Source organism: Myotis brandtii, unplaced genomic scaffold (genome assembly GCF_000412655.1).
Source record: "Myotis brandtii unplaced genomic scaffold, ASM41265v1 scaffold125, whole genome shotgun sequence".
NCBI classification, from domain to species: domain Eukaryota; kingdom Metazoa; phylum Chordata; class Mammalia; order Chiroptera; family Vespertilionidae; genus Myotis; species Myotis brandtii.
The window spans coordinates 2,946,907-2,962,334 of NW_005354385.1; the positions used below are offsets into that span (position 1 = coordinate 2,946,907).

At 35.4% G+C, this 15,428-nt stretch overlaps 1 long non-coding RNA gene across 3 annotated transcripts in view; it reads left to right on the forward strand.

The window, feature by feature from the left end:
- Positions 1–15,428, forward strand: part of LOC106724913 — a 185,135-nt gene that overhangs the window by 2,384 nt on the left and 167,323 nt on the right. For all 3 annotated transcript variants that reach the window (XR_001360744.1, XR_001360742.1, XR_001360743.1), the window contains one exon: positions 1,738–1,867. This is a non-coding gene — a long non-coding RNA (uncharacterized LOC106724913). The remainder of the gene's footprint in view (positions 1–1,737; positions 1,868–15,428) is intronic.

A 15,428-nucleotide genomic window follows, 5' to 3' on the forward strand; every position in this document is an offset into this window, starting at 1 on the left:
AAAAGCTGTGCAGCAGTAAACAATATGGTCTTATTTCTCTCCTTTCTGTTATAAATTTGAACAGTTTCTTACCTTTCTCTGAGGTGTAAATCGTGCTCTTAGCAGAAATCTGTGCCAAGTTCAAGTTTTTCTTTCAACATCAATACTATTCCAGATCCACCTCGGTTTTCTTGTTCTCCCTTTAATACCTTAGTAGCCTTAACATAAGAGATAGAAAGTAGAACTTAGTGAATAAATCAATTTTAAGTAAAGCGAATTATGTGGATAATTAGGGTGGTAGTTGCTCAGCTGAGTGAAAAATGTTCAGTCTTCAGCATAATACCTTTACTTATTTTGTTTCTGCTTTCCTTTGAAAACATTCCTTATTCTACCACCCCCAGGGTTCCCCTATGTGTTTTGAAGATTCCAGACTTCCTCTGGGTTGGATAATTATTTACAATTAGAAAACCTTTTTGTTTTAATTATGGCTTATTTTTTTAAGTATTAAGATATAATTTAGGATTGTAATTTTCAGCAAGGTGATATTTTGGAGGTCAGTTTATCCAGCTTTTCATTTTCCATATTGTTGAAGTTCAAGATCTTGAGGAACTTGCTCAGGGTTCCAAGATCTTTAAGTGGGCGGAACATGGACCAGAGAACCCAGGTCTCTTGACATTCACACTGATGTGCTACTTCATTTTCAAGTAGTTTAGTTGGTTAGAGTGTCATCCCAATACTGCAAGATTGTGGGTTGGATCCCTGGTGAGGGCACATACAATAGTCAACCAAAGAGTGCATAAATAAGTGGAACAACAAAATCGATATGTGTGTTTTTTCTCTATCTTTCTAAACTCCCTTCCTCTCTCTCAAAATCAACAAATAAAATTTAAATAAAGAAATGAGACTATAATCACAATTCTGTGTATAGCACTTAAGGGTTTTATATGGAGGCATATTCTTCTAAGAATATTAAGGTAAATAGCTTTAAAGTCATAAAGTCATAATTTTGTCCATTTATAATTTGTTGATTTTTTTTAAATAGGTGGATTATTACTATTTTGGGAATTATTTTCAGCTTCCCCTAGTGCTTATTTTCCCCCTGCACTTCCAATTAATCAGTAAATATCATTCTTACTCTTAGATTAAAGACCCATATATATAAGAAGAATGCATATTGTATTATAAATATTTGTGAGTCTTGGTCTATGAATTACTTAGAACTAACGATTTTTGACTTGTTAGCATTTATATCCCTTATCGCACGGTGTCTGGTGCACCATAGGCCCTACTGGTTGTTTGTCATAATTGATATTAGCGTTAGGCATATTTGAATCTCTTTATTCCATATATGGGATTCCTTCCCTTTCTCCTTTATCCTTTCCTCCTTGCTACAATTTCTTCAGCACCATGATTTTTTTTTTTTTTTTTTGGTAATCTTTACTGTGGCTCTCACTTTATTCCAGTGGCCAAGTTAAATCCTATTAACAATAATAGTACTCATAATAAGTAAAAACATATCCCCCTAATTCTTTTACAGGACACAATTTGACAAAAGTGATTTATTTTAAATAAGGGATGATAAAAAATTCCAATGAAAAACATACTAGCAAATGTTGAGGATACACTTAAATTTCATTTCACTGAGTGACTGGTATAGTAGGTTGTCAGAGTGATTAGGTGGCTTTTACCAGATCTTTAAAAACAACTGTTACTTAGGTGACATGTTTCCCTGACTTTGTTTTTTTGGTCCTTACCCAGACAATTATCAACTTTCCAGTTTTCTATGGATATGAAGATTTACTGCTAGTCATCAGTGGGACCCAATGAAGTCAGCCAGAAAACCTATATCCAACCTATGTACCTTTGCAAACTTGTCTGGATTTTGAATGTATGTGCAAAACACATTGTACTTAGCTATTATTCATTAAACATCACTTGAGTGTCTACTGTCTGTCAGGCACTGTGCTAGGCATCTGAGAAATAAGGATGGTCCCTACAGCTAATGTGAAGAGATATCATAATTGTATTCTAGAAGTGTTTTGGTCATATCTTTATTTTGATGTTTCTACCTAAGTACATTTTATATTAACTTAAATGGATACTGTTAGGTGGAAAAATGCATGTTTAAGAAAGATATTGCTGTATTTTATTAAAATAGAAAAATATAAAGTAAAATTTTCCACTTAATACTGTATTCTGGGGATTTCTATTCTGTATATAATTCACTAATTTTAGATCATGAAAATAGTTTATGTGGTTACCATTGCTAGTATTTATTGTTATATACTTTAATTTGAAGATGACCAGCACTGTTCCTTGAAGTATCTCTTAGTAAATTATTAACAAAAGATAAAAACCAAACTTTTTCAACTTAAACTTTTTTTCTCAAAAGTAACTTTTTCCTTTTTATATCTCATATTAACAGGTTATCTTTATCTTTCATGGTTACTTGGAAGACATTGTACGTTATCATTTTGAGCACTTAGTTATTTTCTATCATAGTTTAAGCTGACAGTATGACTTAATTATCATGGAGTAATTGTAGTATACACTATTTAGGAGTTTTGGAATTTTTAATGGGTACTAGATATGTTCCTCCAAGGTCCTCATAAGACACTTCCCAGTTCTTGTTCTAAATTAGTTGCAATTTTTAATCTTGGTTTTGTGATATTGTTTCTGTAACTTTAATAAAATGAGTTGAAAGTTTCTTAGCTGATTGGATGTTTCAAAAACAAAGAATACTGTCTCGGTTCCTGTCATGGCTTTCACGTGTAATTTTAAAGTATATTAGAGAGAAAAAGATTTCATGAATTTCCTTTGCCCTCTTAAGTATAACTTTTAGAATAATACTGATTCACAATTTAAAAGAAGGAGGAGCCCTAGCCAGTTTGGCTCACTGGATAGAGCGTTGGCCTGGGGACTGAAGAGTCCCGGGTTCGATTCCGGTCAAGGGCATGTACCTTGGTTGCAGCCACATCCCCATTAGGGGGTGTGCAGGAGGCAGCTGGTCGATGTTTCTCTCTCATCGATGTTCCTAACTCTCTATCCCTCTCCCTTCCTCTCTGTAAAAAATCAATAAAATATATTTTAAAAAAAATAAAAGAAGGAGGAATCCCCTGCTGGTACAGTATCTTGTGAAGGTAAATAGACTTTGAGAATCAATTCTGATCTCTTTCACATTCATTCTTAATTTTCTATTTTAGTAATAATCATAGTTATCATTTATTGTATGGGTCTAGTACTGTGATAAATTTACCAATCCCAGTCCTGGTGAACTTTGTAGCATTGTCCCCATGTTACAAACAAGGAAACCTACTCCTGACAAAACAGCATTGAGCATTTTATTAAATAGCAGCAAAATAGTAAGTAACAGTATATTCATGACATTTTCTAATCCAAAACAAAGTCACAATAAAGACTTTTTATCAGTCGCTAAGTATTCTGGGAAACATTAGTAAAATCATGGCCCCAGTAGCTTATTGACTGAGTGATGGAAAATTTCTAAAAGTTTTCAAGGACAGAAAGACAGACAAAAAACTCAATCCTTTATAAGGAGCATAGATGCAGACCATTGTGCAACTTGAAATAAAATATGCATAAAGTCATTCTTCTCTTTGTATGGCAAAAATGACACTTAGGCCTCCTACATATTAAACTTTCTTTATCTTGCATGGAATTACATTTAGCACTTTCCTATGCTAAATTGTTTGGAGGATCCAACAATTTGTGACCCAAAGAATATTTAGAGTAAAAATTTTTATATACCTCTGTTGATAGTGGAAAACCTAAACAAAGGAGAGTTTATATTGCCTAGTGCTTTGGTGTATATACATGTTCCTTCTGGACCCTCTATCTTGCAATATTTTCATAATTAATAAAATTAATAGGATTAAGTTTAGTGTGTCTTCTTGCCTACTGCTTCAAGTCTGAAATATTTTTAGTATTAGAATGGACAATTTGTTGGATTCTTAAAATGTCATTATTATGATATACTTCTTTAAAGCAGCACTTCATTAAAATACTTTTTGACCCAGTTGACCAGAGTTGATTTTTTACATCTTGCTTTTAGGAGAAAAGAGCAATTTTTAAAAAATTCTGTTTTATTAATCAAGTAACTTTCATATCCATCCTAAATAAATACACGTTTATCTTACATACTTAACATTGACTCTGTTATCCTATAAGTGTGATGGCAATGCATTAGGAACCATGGGATTTGGAACTATTTTTAAATGCTAAGGAACTATTCTATGTCATCTACTATACTTCAGAAAAGAAAGTTTATAACAAATGGTTTCTTGCTTTTAAGAACAATCTGAGTAATTGATGAGATAGAATAAGTTTATGGTCCCAAATAATTTCCTTAGATAATCTAAAGGTAATTTCAGTTAAAAGTAAAGATTCTAATTCGTCATCATTTCTGTTTGAAGTATTCTATATTATGTAAGGTTTCAGAAATCAGAAAGACTCAGTATAACTCTTCAGAGAAACAAGGTGAGAACTAGGCTTAACATATATTAAGGTATATCTTCTAATATAGCTGGACATAATGGAAAAGAAAATCACTAATGATACTCATACCTGTTGAAAAGCATATACTTCATTCAGAGTTGGATGTGACTAATTCTGATTTGAGTCCTTATTTTAGCTGATCTATATAACCTTTTCTTAGAGAACTTGTAATTAAATTCTATATCATTGAGTAATTTGTTAGGATATATTGTTTTAAAGGTCAAAAATGAGTTACATAAATTAGTTACCAACCTTGTAAGGGCAAAAAATCTTTGGACATACATGTTTCACTGAGTTCTTTGCCAACCAACCAAGATTCCATCATTGAGAGAAAAATTTCTGTGTGTTGCTAGGGTTATAACTTACATTCTTGTGCTGCCTTTTCTTTTCTTAATGTCTGTATATCAGAAGTTAGAAGCAGACCTAAGTTGTTTCTTAAGATTGACCAAGTGCTCAATTATATCTAGATTTAATCTTGTGTTCAAAGCTATTGTTTTCTATATACAACTTAAATCCAGAAGCTGACTTAATTTGTTGAGTGTTAATTAACTTAATACATATATTCTTAATGTTACTAGTACCTAAATATAATAATATAGGCTTTATATACATACACTTGCTGATGCTGGGGGAAGGAATTATTCTGATTCAACAAAAGAAAAGTATTGATTTTTAAATAGCTTCCTTGGGATATAATGATCTAAAAAGCAGCTGCTATGTAAGAGAAAAAAGGGTTTAGTTGGAAAATTAAATATAAAGTTTATCATTAATGCATATTAAGCAATATCAAAATATTTAAAAGTTAAATACAAATTCCAGTAATGACAGAAATTTAGAGCCTGTTTTTTGTTGTTCTTTTTTTACCATTATTCCAAAATCACTTTCCTTAGACATTTGTCACACAGGAGTTTATGCTGAAGGATTTCTTGGCCATTTTAGAGACTGTAATCTTGTTAAAAGGTTTGTTTATGCTTCCCATCTCTGTTCTGCTGATGGTATTAGAATGCTGGCCAGAGCCAGACATCTAACTGTTTATAACATTGAAACTTCAATTAAAGCTACAGTGTTCAGTTCACTAGATATCAGAAGACCCATACTAGCTACAAATATCACCAGTAATGCTGGCTTTCCATATCGTGCCACTCTTTATGAATACTTTTTTTTTTTTCCATTTAGGAGGTATTGACATTTAATTCTTTCATGGAAGTCTAAAAATGAAACTTATCTTCTATTAGAAATAGTACAGCATTTCCTAACTTTGGATAATAAAACCTAACAGCTTATATTATTGCATATCTTATTTAAATGGTCCCAGTTTAGTATTTTTAGGATTAGTAAATTCTATAGTAGATGTTAGTTTGCTATCCACCTGATATGACTTCTGTTTCTAGTTTGAAGAACATAGCAGAATGTTGCCTGTTAGAAAACAAATGTGATAGTCACATTACTCCAGTGTTTTTATATATAGAGAGACCCACATAATATAGATTTTAATTTAATCTTGCTTTTCTAACTGTTGCTCCTGTTGTCTGTGGTTTCTGTATACTAATATGTGGGTAAACTGTTTTAAAATTTTCTTTTTCTTTTTACAGATGTTAAGAATTCTTTAAAAATATTTCTTCCTTGGCTTCTCTTGATTTTCCTCATCAGCTTCTCTTGCACAATTTACCTCAGTGACTCAGAAAATGAATAGTGCGCATATTTTTAAAATTTTTCTAATTAGTAGAGAAATTTGCTCTATTATATTGCTTTTCCTTTTATAAAAAATAAGTTTAGTTTTTATTAATTTTAGACCTTGATTTACTAAATATATGTATTCTTTATATATACTACTATACATATATTTTTATTAGAATATGAGTTCATAGGGGGTTTAAACATTTTAAGAGATTTGAAAAATCATTGTAAATTGAATGAATACTTGCTAAAATGCTTTTCATTTTAATTAAGAAGAAACATTACAATGGAAAAATTTATATTATTCATTTTCTTAGTCACTGAAAGAAGTGCTCTGTTTACTTTGGAATGTTACAAAGATAGAAAATTAAGACATACTACCTATAGTATCTGAAGATGGGAATTGACAACCATCATGCAAAATTTAGATTTGCAGGCTAAAAACATAGAAAGATCTCTAAGACAAGCTAACTTGAAAAGAAGACAAAATAATATGCACAGTATGATCCCATTTATATATATATAAAAACACATACAGATAACATACAAATGTTAAGAATTCTTTAAAAAATTTCTTAAATATGTATTTAAATATATAAATTTGCATATATAATATAAACTTTATGTTACATGCAAATATATTTATGAAATAGAAATTGTATGAAATACAATGAGAAAAGGTGTGGACAATATGTACCAAATTATATCTTTTTTTTAATAGAAAATATCTATGTGGAATGCTAGAAAGTTGAAGAATATTTTTTGTTTTGTGTACTTTAGCATTACTTGGATTTATTTTTATTTTTAACTGTAAGCTTATATTTATGTAGTAATTTTATAATGGAAAAATATACTTATGTAATAAAGAAATGAGAAATAGATTAACCTAAGAAAATTGTAGCCCTCACCCCTAATCATCACATGAATATATCCCTTGAATACCTTGAAGAGAATTGAATATTGGCTAACAATCATCATAGCTTGATACAGACTAAACACTGTTAGACTGATCGAATCTTCTTAACCAACAAGTTGAAAAGCCTAGTCAATTGAGGGGGGAACAATGAATATAATCTATCCTGATTTTTAAATATTTTGCTTTATTGCAAAATACATTTCTCACTATCCTGGGAAAGTGTAGAATGTCAGTCATAAAGTAGTAGACAGTAAGTCAGTTTCAGTCTGATATAAGATATAATATAGAGGCCTAAGATTGACTTTTATTATTTTAATCAGTGATCTAAATTATCATATGCTCATTCATAATACAGATGACATAGTTAACTTACCATTTTTATAATGTTTTCTATATCCAGGAACTGGTTTGAATAGATGACAAAGATAAAACAGAAGGTTTTAATATTTTCTTTAAAAAAAAATGACTAGATCATGATTTGAAAAGCACTGTAAAATGATATCAAACTGTGTATGTAAATATACAGAGTAAAGAAGCTATTAGAATTCTGTAAAGTTAATCACACCAGCTTCCTGGGAGGACACAAGTTAATCATAGTTTGGGTTGAGAGTTTCTAGGTTGGCATGGATAAGAGTAACTCAAGTAAAGACAAAGCTTCCAATGGGATGAGGGGATGAGGAAAAGATGTTTACTAGTTTGACAGCTAGGATTAAAATTCAGCATAACCTGGTAAATTAGCAAAGTGGTTAGAAATAATATGCCTAGCCTTTATATTTTTAAAAATTTATTTTCCAGAATGTGGGTCAGAAAAGAAATAGGAAAAAACCAAAACACTTGCATAAAAAATAAGGAAGTGAATAACTTTTTGCAATTATGACTGGAAAAATCTGTTGGAGTCTAAAGAAGTTATTCTGAATGTGAGTTGGAAATTAAACATTGTAGTTAAAACAGGAAAATTTTATCCAAGGATACTGAGGTTTTCTTTTCATAATTAAAATTCATATTCAGGTCAGTTCCTAGGATCAGTAGTAAATAGTACATAATTAAAAACTATAAACTTTATATATAAATAAATTTAAAGATATAATAGCTTATGTTTTCTCCATTTAATTTACATTTTAAATGCATCTAATTTATTTACAGCTGACCTGGTCATGTAAATTACCATTCCATCTATCCTACTATCAAGAATTGAACTGTTTTCCCTGAAAAGTAGCAAGTTTAAAGAGTTCTGTGAAATGGCTCCGTACATATTTTGTTTTTACCCAAAAAGTCATAGTGATTTAAAAATACACAACTATGTAAGGGTCATTAACTTAGTGTTTGTTCCCTATCTCTTTCTCTCTCTCTATCTCCAACTAGTGGTTTGTTAGTGTCTTTTTTTCAACAAATATATGTTGACGCCTATTATGTGCTCACTGAAATAGTGAGTAAACTAGACATGGGTCTTGTTGATCTTCTGAACTTATATCCTAAAGATAGAGAAGGGTATTAATCAAATAATCATATAAGTAAGTGCAAAATTGAAACATTTCAATTGCTGTAGAGAGGTCCATGGTATTTAATATGAGGGCTTTTAGAAGGATAATTTGACCAATTGCTGGAATTAGGAGCAGCTTTTTTTTTTTTTTTTTTTTTTTTTGCCCCCTTTTTTTTTTTTTTTTTTTTTTTTTAGGAAGTGTTTGGTTAGCTGGAATATCTTGATGAATTAGAGATAACTTGATGAAGAGGGAGAAAATAGTATTCTGGAAGAAAAAAACGGTGTTCAAAAAGGTCCTGAATAGTGAGAGAGCATAGAACCTAACACCAAATAAGGTCAAAGTGACAGGCATCAAGAACTATAGATACTTGGTAAAAGGTGATAGGAAGTTATGTAGGTGCCAAACTGTAGGATGTTTGTAGGCTGAGGTGGTCTTTTTTTTTTTTTTGCCCCCTTATCTTCTTTATGCTCAACACAGAAGCTTTCTACTACTTATAAAATTTATACTAGTTCATTCTTATTTCAGTTTAAAATTCATAAAGCTTTTTTTCCATAGTATCATTGTTAGAGTGGTCAGGTCTCATAAAACCCCTTTAACACCAATAACAATGGAAAGTAGTGAATATAACATTGTCCCCTAAACTTAGCCAGGTAGAGCTTAGAAAAGGGGTGAAAATTGATGCTGCATGTATTCAGGAGAATATCCTGGGTGTGACTGACTAGTGAATAATGAAGAAAAAGAGAAAGCCCACACGTATACTAGGCTAGTGCAGGAGATCGTACCAAATGATTGTAAAGGGACATACCACGTTGGACAACTTGAGAAGACCCTCAGCTGCCACCTGGTTATGAAACTGTGATATCTGGAACAAACCAGGGCAGGGAAAGTAGAAGACATCACACAAATTGTATGTTCTAAATCTAGAGCATATTTGTTTCAATGTTATTAAAATATAAACATACTCTTAAGAAAAGTAGAATTGCTAAATGATGTAAATACAATGCCAACTTTGGCTATTTTTAAAGTAATTCATACAGTTAGAAGTAATTATAAATTACTAAGTTACATTAACTATTTCAGACCTTGATGTTAATCTTGAAAATAATGATGTATCTCAAAAGACAAAGTTGAAGAAATTTAATTTTTAATTCTTATCCATTTAACATAACATTGTTAATAAAATATCTTTATTTCATGGTGATCTTTAAGTTTTAAATCTCTTTAAATACCAGTTTCTGTTTGTATTACATAATAAACAGTCTAATTAATAACTAGAGTTTTAAGAAATATGCCAAACATTAAGAACATTGTTAAAAAGATATTAAGACACTTGAATTTTATTAAGACCAAATATACAAAGATTTGTTAAATTGTAAGGAAGACATAAAATATATGTATTGGCTAGAGAGGGTGTATCACATTACTATTGGTTGAATTTTGTCAATACATCTAAATCACCTGATATTGAACTTAACTTTCTGACATATTTAGCTATAGCAGACCATGCTGTTAAAGCAAATTAATATCTAAAATTAAAAACTACAGAATTGAGTTTAGTGATTACTTTTTCACCTATTTGCTTTTTTACTTATTTATAAAACATTCTAAATGATACAATATCATTAGTATTGATTTATTTTTCATGCAGTATCTTGCAGATCACTGATGATTCATAGACCATAAGTGTTTGAGAAGCTTATTAGTGTTAGAAAAGACAGTTTATTAAATTTATCTAATAACGCTAAGGGGTCACTGTACCTTGTGAACAGAAATGAAGATTCCTTTGGGAATTATTCAGGGATTGATGTGTTCCCTCGCCTTTATAGATTCTTACTTGTCTTTATATGAAAGTGTATTCCCATGATCCCTAGTTCTGTGCTAGGTTAACAGGTATGACCCCTTCTCCCCCACCCCCTATAAGGTTCCTTTATCAAATAAAGGTTAGAAAAAATGATTGTGATTAAAGAATACTAGAAAAGTTTTATTGCAACACTAATCACTACATTTATTGAGTGCTTACTTTGTGCCAATCACTGTGCTAAGCATTTTTAAAACCTCTTAACCAGAAAAAACATTCTGAGGGACACACTTCAGGAAATTGGGTTTTTGTTGTTGTTGTTGTTGTTGTTTGTCATATTACTTGACTGCTTATAAGCATGGAAAAGTGAGACAAATACCATTTGTTGTTGTTGTTATAACCCTACAGCTTTGGGAAAGAAAGGTTACGAACTGTATTTTTAAAATTAAATACTGAATTTAATAGTATCTTTGTATTCTATTTTAACCACAGTGTTCACAGATGATCAGTGATAACCGTTATACTCTTTTTATTAACTATAGGTCCGGTGCACAAACATTTGTGCACTCGGGGGGGTCCCTCAGCCCGGCCTATGCCCTCTTGCAGTCTGGGACTCCTTGGAGGCTGTCCACCTGCTGACTTAGGCCCGCACCCTGGGGGATCGGGCACAAGCTGGCAGTCAGACATCCCTCTGGCAGCCTGGCAGCCCTCGGGGGATGTTCACTTGTCAGCGGGGAGCAGGCCTAAGCTGCAGTCGGACATCCTTGGCGCTGCTGAGGAGGCGGGAGAGGCTCCCACCACCACCGCTGTACTGGCAGCCATCAGCCTGCCTTGGAGCACAATGACCACCAGGGGGAAGCTCCTGCATTGAGCGTGTGCCCCCTGGTGGTCAGTGTGTGTCATAGTGACCAGTCATTCCCAGTCATTCTGCTGTTAGGGTCAGTTTGCATATTACCCTTTTACTATATAGGATAGAGGCCTGGTGCACGGATGGGGGCCGGCTGGTTTGCCCTGAATGGTGTCCCGGATCAGGGTGGGAGTCCCGCTTGGGTGCCTGGCCAGCCTGGATGAGGGGATGATGGCTGTTTGCAGCTGGTCACACCCCCTTCAGGGTGGGGGTCCCCACTGGGGTGCCTGGCCAGCCTGGATGAGGGGATGATGGCTGTTTGCAGCTGGTCACACACCCTTCAGGGTGGGGGTCCCCACTGGGGTGCCTGGCCAGCCTGGATGAGGGGATGATGGCTGTTTGCAGCTGGTCACACACCCTTCAGGGTGGGGGTCCCCACTGGGGTGCCTGGCCAGCCTGGATGAGGGGATGATGGCTGTTTGCAGCTGCTCACACACCCTTCAGGGTGGGGGTCCCCACTGGGGTGCCTGGCCAGCCTGGATGAGGGGATGATGGCTGTTTGCAGCTGCTCACACACCCTTCAGGGTGGGGGTCCCCACTGGGGTGCCTGGCCAGCCTGGATGAGGGGATGATGGCTGTTTGCAGCTGCTCACACACCCTTCAGGGTGGGGGTCCCCACTGGGGTGCCTGGCCAGCCTGGATGAGGGGATGATGGCTGTTTGCAGCTGCTCACACACCCTTCAGGGTGGGGGTCCCCACTGGGGTGCCTGGCCAGCCTGGATGAGGGGATGATGGCTGTTTGCAGCTGCTCACACACCCTTCAGGGTGGGGGTCCCCACTGGAGGAAGCTCCCAGCCTCTCCTTTTTTTCTTTTCTTTTTTTTTCTCTGGGATTTATTTACCTTCTATAATTGAAACTTTGTAGACTTGAGAGGAGCTCAGAGCCGGCCAGGGCGGGAGGAGGAAAGCCTCCTTCTTGCTACAGCTCCGTGGCCACGGCCGGCTGAAAGCAGGTATCTGTGGTTTATTTACCTTCTATAATTGAAACTTTGTTGCTTTGAGTGGGTGCTCAGAGCTGCCTGCAGCAGGCGGGAAGCTTGGCTTCCTCCATCATTGGGGAAACCAAGCCTCCTGCTTGCTCCAGCTCCGTGGCTGCCGGCCGCCATCTTGTTTGGATTAATTTGCATATAGTCACTCTGATTGGCTGGTGGGTGTGGCTTAAGGCATAGTGAAGGTATGGTCAATTTGCATGTTTGTCTTTTATTAGTGTAGATAGGGAACAGTCTTTAGAGTTTTACAGACATTTCTGGGTTAGAACAATGTTTGTAAAAGTAGTGTAGTGATATATTTCTTACAGAGTTGTGACTGTTTAATGATAGAGTGCATATGAAGTTCTAGCATGTTGTGGACATTCATTAAACTTTGTTTCCTTTTTCCTTCTCTGCTTTTATTCAGAATAACCACATTTCAGGATCTTTGTGAAATTATATATGCACTAAATCTTTACTTTTTTTCTATTAAATTATCCCATTAACCCTAAAACTGTTTTAAAACTTTCCTGAAATTCTGTAGAATAGGACCAGATTTACTTTTTTTTTTTTTTTTTTTTTTTTGCTTTCCTGCACATTGCTAATAAAATGAGCACTTATAACTTTTGTGGAACTCATATATTAGAGAAATTTGAATAAATGGCCCTCCTTATTTGTGGATGTAAATATTCTACTTATAGCTTACAGTAGTGTGTTTGGTAATTCCTGTTAAGTGAAATAATATGTAAATAGGTTTTCTTTCTTTTTATTAGTTTCCCCACATTAAACAGGGAATATTACAAAAGTTAAGAGCCTGGACTCCAGAGCCAGCCTGTCTGAATTTATATTTTTAATATGGTTATCTTTTTAAAATTAAATGTATTCCAGTGACAGTGATTAATAAAAGTATACAGGTGTCAAGTATACAATTTTATGATACATACTGTCTGGATTTAAATACCTAACTCTTTTATCACTTACTAGCTGTATGACATTCTGTGCTTTAATTTCCTCATTAGTGAAGTGGGTGTAATAATTGTACTCATCTCAGATTATTTAATAAGATAAATATATTGCCTTTAAAAGTGCCTGGCATATACAGAATGCCATAAAAGTGTTAACTGTTAATAGTGATTATATGTATTATTTGGATATTAGTTGTCTTATGGAAAAAATAGTGATTATTATATTTTGGTAAGTACCTGACTTGGTAATTTTTTATTTGGAAGAATAAAACAGGTTTAGTTTAATTTATAGTTTCTGTATGTAGCATTTTGTATTTGCCAAATTCTTTACATATTTTTTACTTCTTAATCATGCTCTTGAGAGGTAGTGGGAAAAACATTTCTATTGTTCCCCATAAAGAAACCGAAACATGCAGAATGCTCAGGACCCTTTAAAGCATGGCAGTAGAAAAGTCAGTGAAAAGACTAAAATTAGAGTTTGAAATATTGCATGTGCCAGTATGTTGAGCCAAGCTATTTCTGCTCCTTATTAAGTATTCAAACAACAAACTTATTAGTTGGCAAAATAAGTGTTAAAAGTATATTATTCTGTTCTTCAAAACTCTCATTGGCTGTCTCCTTTGGATGTGTCCTCTAGTTACGATTGATTCATTGAAAGATTGTATGAAAAAAATACTGTTTTAAATAGGATTAGACTAATTAAAGTTTGGCCTAGCTATCCCTTAGGACATTTGAAGGTTGAGTATGTTTTTTTAGTTATCAACTGTTCCCTCCATGTTTGATGAACTAGATCAAAAACGCCTTCCCCATTTATTACTCTAGTACTGTATAATATGGGTTCAGTATGATTATTTATAATATGGGTTCAGTGTGATTTTCTGAGCCACCTTAGAAGCTTAATCATCATTCTTTTTTTTTAAAAAAAAATCTTTATTGTTGAAAGTATTACATATGTCCCTTTTTTCCCCCCCATTGACCTCTTCTAGCCCACCTCTATCCCCTGTACCAGGCCTTCACCACCCTATTGTCTGTGTCCATGTGTTATACGTCTACATTAATAAAAGACAGACATGCAAATTGACCATACATTCGCTATGCCTTAAACCATGCCCACCAGCCAATGAGAGCGACTATATGCAAATTAACCCAACCAAGATGGCAGCCGGCAGCCATGGAGCTGGAGCAAGCAGGAGGCTTGGTTGCTCCAAAGATGGAGGAAGCCAAGCTTCCCGCGGCCGGCTGTAGCCTCTGCAAATGGCAACAAAGTTTCAATTATACAAGATAAATATGCCCTAGCCGGTTTGGCTCAGTGGATAGAGCGTCGGCCTATGAACTGAAAGATCCTAGGTTCGATTCTGATCAAGGGCACATACCTGTGTTGCGGGCTCGATCCCCCATAGGGGGCATGCAGGAGGAGGCCAATCAATGATTCTCTCTCATCATTGATGTTTCTATCTATCTCTCCCTCTCCCTTCCTCTCTGAAATCAATAAAAATATATTTTTTAAAAAAAGATAAATAAACCCCAGATACCTGCTTTCAGCTGGCCGTGGCCACGGAGCTGGATCGAGCAGGAGGCTTGGTTACTCCAGTGATGGAGGAAGCCAAGCTTCCCGTGGCCGGCTGTAACCTCCGCAAAAGGCAACAAAGTTTCAATTATAGAAGGTAAATAAATCCCAGAGAAAAAAAAGAAAAGAAAAAAAGGAGAGGCTGGGAGCTTCCTTCGCCGGGGGGGCTTGGCCAGCCTGAAAACGGCCCTCAGCCCCTCCCCCAGACTGGCCAGGCACCCCAGTGGGGACCCCCACCCTAAAGGGGGTGTGGCCAGCCTGAAAACAGCCATCAGCCCCTCACCCAGGCTGGCCAGGCACCCCAGTGGGACCCCCACCCTGATCCGGGTCACCTTTCAGGGCAAACCAGCAGGCCCCCACCCATGCACCAGGCCTCTATCCTATGTAATAAAAGGGTAACATGCAAATTGACTCTAACAGCAGTATGACTGGGAATGACTGGTCACTATGACACACACTGACCACCAGGGGTCAGACGCTCAGTGCAGGAGCTGCCCCCTGGTAGTCAGTATGCTTCCACAGGGGGAGCTCTGCTCAGCCGCAAGCCAGGCTGATGGCTGCCAGTACAGCGGTGGTGGTGGGAGCCTCTCCTGCATCCTTAGCAGCGCTAAGGATGTCTGACTGCAGCTTAGGCCTGCTCCCCGCTGGCAAGTGGACAT